Below are 4875 nucleotides of genomic sequence, written 5' to 3'. Positions count from 1 at the left end.
GAAGGTGGTGGGGACTGTCCCTGGCTGTCCCAGCATCTTGCTGTGGAGTGACAGCCTGAGCTTGGGATGGGGAGACACTGCCAAATGAGGTTCTGTTGTCTGAGGTTTTGTTCAGGTGCGACTTCTGTCTTTTAGGAGTTTTGAGGCCACCTCAGTTGTGTGTTTTCAGTGCTGAGAGGAAGTCCTACGGCAGGACCCTCTACCCACCGAGACCACGTGCTCTGAGTGTCGGTGGGAGATGGTGTCTCCTTTTGGCACCACGGAGTTAAATATTAAAGTAAGAAAAGCTGTCCCAGTCGCTGGTTTTTGACACCTTTCTCCCTGCCAGCTGCCGCACGCAGGGTGATGATGATGTTGTCACCGCTGTCTTCCTTCTGGACCTGCTTCAGCTCCTGCTGTTCCGTCTTGTCGCCATTCTGGTGCTTTGTGGGCAGGGAGGTCGACACCGATGCATGTGTTGCCATAGTGTCAAGAGGACTCGCCACATCGTTCACCTGGTTACGGCCAGTGGCAGGGATTGGCATCAGGTGAGTCCCGTTTCGGGGGACCGTTTTTGTTGGTTGCTGGTGCTGACCTAGAGGTGCCTGCTGTGCTGTGGTGACTGTGTGGACAGGGGTGGTCTGGGGCTCCTGAATGATCCAGCCGGCAGCACCCGCTGTGGCATGGGTAATGGCAGGAATAGGTTCCTCGTTCACTTTTACTTCTTTGTGATCTCCATTGTCTGGCGGCTCTGCCTTAGTAGGGGCCGGCACGGCCGCCTGAGTGACCAGAGCCTGGACGATGACAGTGTTCATGCTTCCCAGGGCCAGGCCTGTCCTGCTGGTGACAGACACTGCGGGGATCTGGTGGGCGACGTGCACCATCTGCACTACAGGCTGCTGGGAGGTCGAAGTGGTCACGGGAGCAGCGACCGTGTAGGTGATGGGATTGATCGATCGTCGGTGGCATCTGCCACTGCCCGGCCATTAAAATGGGCTGACGAGACAGAGGGGAGCCTGGTGCACCCTGGGCAAACCATGCCTCCTGGATGATGGCCAGTTTGGGCTGTGAGGCACTGGGCTCAGGCTCCAGGGGGGCTGGTAAAACTTCCCTTGACAGGCTCTTGGGGGTCTGGGCACCACTGGCGAGTGCAGACAGCACTCCAGCGTGATTGGGAGAGGCTGGGCCACTTCTGGAGAAGAAGTACCCCGGAGGGTTTCTAAAGCAAAGCATGGTCATGGACTGTCTTTTCCTAAAAGCCTGCTCTATGAATTTGCTTTCAGAGGCAGGATCTGTCCTCGGAATGAGCCCTTTTGCCTGGTTCTTCCTGGGAACAATTTACTATGATGAAATAAGGATTCAGAGGGATTGTGGCAAATTGGGTTCAGCCAGCTCTTGTCCGCTGTCCTGTAGTATGGATCATTTTTAGTGATGTGAGTATAAATACCATTTAGGGTAAGTTGCTTCTCAGGAGCCATCGTAGTTTTCTGTCCTATGAATTCTGCATAGGAATAAGGTGGCTTTGAATCCTTCTTGGGGCTGTCTCCACCAGAAGCTTCCTTTTCATTTTCTGGCTGCCAGTTGTTGGCCATTCACTTGAGGTCAGCTGGTATCACCCTGCTCCCCGGGGGCTGGATGGGCAGGAGTTGGCAGCACTGGGTGGCAATGGCCACCAAGGAAGGGGGCCATGACATTTGGAATGTGGATCGTCAGGGCCGAGATGAGGGCCTGCACAGGCTTCACCCGGGACCCGGGAGCCCCCTATTTCTCCGTCTTCTCACTAGACGGGGCAGTGAACGGGATCCTGAGATTTGTGCTCGGGAACCTGGAGGTGCCCCCGCATAGCCGTTGTCTGGTGGTGTCCTGCGCCTCTGGAACACAGCATCCACCAACAGGGCAAACATACATTCTCACCGGGGCAGCGCAAGTAGAAGTCCCTGCTGGCGTTGGGACTGGGCTGGCCTGGAAGGCTCTGGGGTGCCCAGCCATGGCCGCCTCCACCGCTGCCTCTGCCGAGCATGGGTGAGAGGAGGGAGGGCGTGAAGTTCTTGAGGTGCCCCGCGAGTTGAAGCTCAAGGGCAGGTGCTCACGTCAACCGAGGCCTGCAAGGAGTTGTGCCGGCTGGTCACCCAGCGCATCTTCCTCAGGTACTCCAACACCTCCCGGCCCTCCAAGCGCACCGTGGCCCACCCGCCCCATTGGGACCCGCCACCTGCGCCCGGGTCGCCCCCTGGCGCCACTGCCTGTGGGAGGCCGGCCTAGTGCCCGGGGCCCATGTGAGCCAGGCCATCCCCACCACTGTGGTCACCACCACAGCCATGGTGCTGAGGGTCAGGTGAGGCAGCTGGCCAGGGAGCTCCAGGCCTGGGTCATACTCTTTTTATTGCTCACTTGATCTTTTCTCATGGTACAGGTCTGCTCAGATTATCTGTTTCTACTTGAGTCAGGTTTCGTAGTTTGTGTCTTCTTAGAAACATGTCCATTTCCTATCGGTGACCTATTTTGCTGGCTGTTCATAGCATTCCCTTATAATCCTTTTTATTTTTGTAAGGTGGGTAGTAATCCTCCCATTCCAAAATGTCAGCATTTTAATGTTCTCTCTCTCCCTTCTGGGTCAGTCTAGTGAAAGGTTTGTCATTTTTGTTGATTTTTACAAAGAACCAACTTTTGGTTTTGTTTGCTCATCTCTCTTGTTTTATACTATTTCATTTATGTTTACTCTGTTATTTCCTTCCTTACGCTTGTTTTCTCCCCCTTATGCTTCTTTTAAATTTAGTTTGCTCTTTTTATGTTTTTAAGATTTTTTATTTATTTCTTTGACAGAGATAAACAGCCAGCGAGAGAGGGAACACAAGCAGGGGGAGTGGGAGAGGAAGAAGCAAGCTCCCAGCGGGGGAGCCCGATGTGGGACTCCATCCGGAATCCCGGGATCATGCCCTAGCCGAGGACAGACGCCTAATGACTGCGCTACCCAGGCGGCCCTACTTTGCTCATTTACTTTACTCTTCTTATACTGGAAAGTTAGGTTCTTGACTGGAGATTTTTCTTTTAATACATGTGTGACTATATAAACACATCTGTAACTATAAACACTCTAAGTGTTTGCTTACAGATAGAAATTGGATGAGATGTACATAGACCATTTCATAGAGTCTCTTGAGTGTATTCCAAGGCATTCTGGCTGGCTACTACCCATGAAATCAACAACATCTCCCTCTTCCTCCTTTCTTTTTCCTTCCCCTCCATATCTGAATTCCTTTTTCTCCATTCATAAGTGCGAGACTGTTTTTCATGTTTTGGAGCATGTAGCATCTCTCATGGCTGTAGTCTGCCGTATGTTTACTCTCCTGCAATGATGGAACTCCGCCAGGGCCTGGGACATTTGCTGCCTCCATATCCTTTTCTCCTCAGTATCATCAAACCTCACGGTCTCTTCATCTTCACTGCAGAGGTGGATACATGTTGTACCATGTATCGCTATCTCATTCCTTTTTATTACTGAACAATATTCCACTTTATGGACATACCACTTGGGTTTAACCATTTGTCAATGGATAGACATGTTGGTTTTTTCCACTTTTTGGATTGTATGAATTATGCTGCCATGAATATGTACAAATTTTTTTGTGGACATATACTTTCCTTTTTCTTTGAGAGAGAGAGTATGAGTACGGGGGTGGGGGGAGAGGCTGAGAGAGAGGGTAAAGAAGAATCTTTTTTTTATTTTTATTTTTAAAATCTATGTTATTTATTTTATAAATTAATTTATATTATATTTATATTTTATCAATTAATGAACATATAGTGTAATATTAGTTTCAGAGGTAGAGTTTAGTGATTCATCAGTTGCATACAACACCCAGTGCTCATTCCATCAAGTACCCTCCTTAGTGCCCATCGCCAGTTAAACCATCTGCCCACTGACCTCCCCTCATGCAATGTTTGGTTTGCTTCCTATAGTTAAAAGTTTCTTTGGTTTGTCTCCCTCTCTGATTTCATGTTATTTTATTTTTCCTTTCCTTCCTCTATGATCTTCTGTTTTGTTTCTTAAATTCCACATATGAGTGACATCATAGAATTGTCTTTCTGTGATTGACTCATTTCACTTAGCCTAATAACCTCTGGTTCCATCCACGTCATTGCAAATGGTGAAACTTCGTTTTCTTTCGTGATTGAGTAACATTCCATTGCATATCTACACCACATATTTTTTTTAAATTTTATTTTCTGAAGATTTCATTTGTTTATTTAAAAGAGAGAGAGAGAACGAGTGGAGGGAGGGGCAGAGGGAGAAGGAGAAGCAGACTCCATGCTGAGCAGGGAGCCTGATGTGGGGCTTCATCCCCGCCCCGGACCCTGGGATCATGACCTGAACCGAAGGCAGACACCTAACCGACTGAGCCACACAAGCACCCCTTACCACGTCTTTATGCATTCATTTGTTGGTGGACACCTGGGCTCTCTCCATAGTTTGGCTATTGCGGCCATAGCTGCTATAAACATTGGGGTGCAGGTGCTCCTTCGGATCAGTATATTTGTATCCTCTGGGTAAATACCTAGTAGTGCAATTGCTGGGTTGTAGGGTAGGTCTACTTTTAACTTTTTGAGGAACCTCCGTATTGTTTTCCAGAGTGGCTGTATGGGAAAGAATCTTAAGCACGCTCCACGCTCAGTGCAGAGCCTGATGTGGGGCTGGATCTCACAACCTTGAGGTCAGGACCTGAGCGAAAATCATGAGTCTGATGCTCAACAGACTGAGCCACCCAGGTGCTCGGAACATGTGTTTTCAGCTCTCTTCTGTATAGGAGTGGCTCTGGTTGATTATGATACCTTGTGTCTTTAACATTTTGAAGAGCTGCCATTTTTTTTATTTTTTTTATTTTTGCCAAAATGCCT

General features: G+C 49.0%; 1 pseudogene; it reads right to left on the bottom strand.

Moving 5' to 3' along the window:
* Positions 1–272: 272 nt before the first annotated feature.
* LOC117800870 lies at positions 273–3422 on the bottom strand (annotated as a pseudogene).
* Positions 3423–4875: the final 1453 nt, after the last annotated feature.

This window comes from Ailuropoda melanoleuca, unplaced genomic scaffold, assembly GCF_002007445.2.
Source record: "Ailuropoda melanoleuca isolate Jingjing unplaced genomic scaffold, ASM200744v2 unplaced-scaffold8524, whole genome shotgun sequence".
NCBI classification, from domain to species: domain Eukaryota; kingdom Metazoa; phylum Chordata; class Mammalia; order Carnivora; family Ursidae; genus Ailuropoda; species Ailuropoda melanoleuca.
Note: the sequence above shows the minus strand (reverse complement) of the source record. Positions and strands in the feature narration are given on the sequence as shown.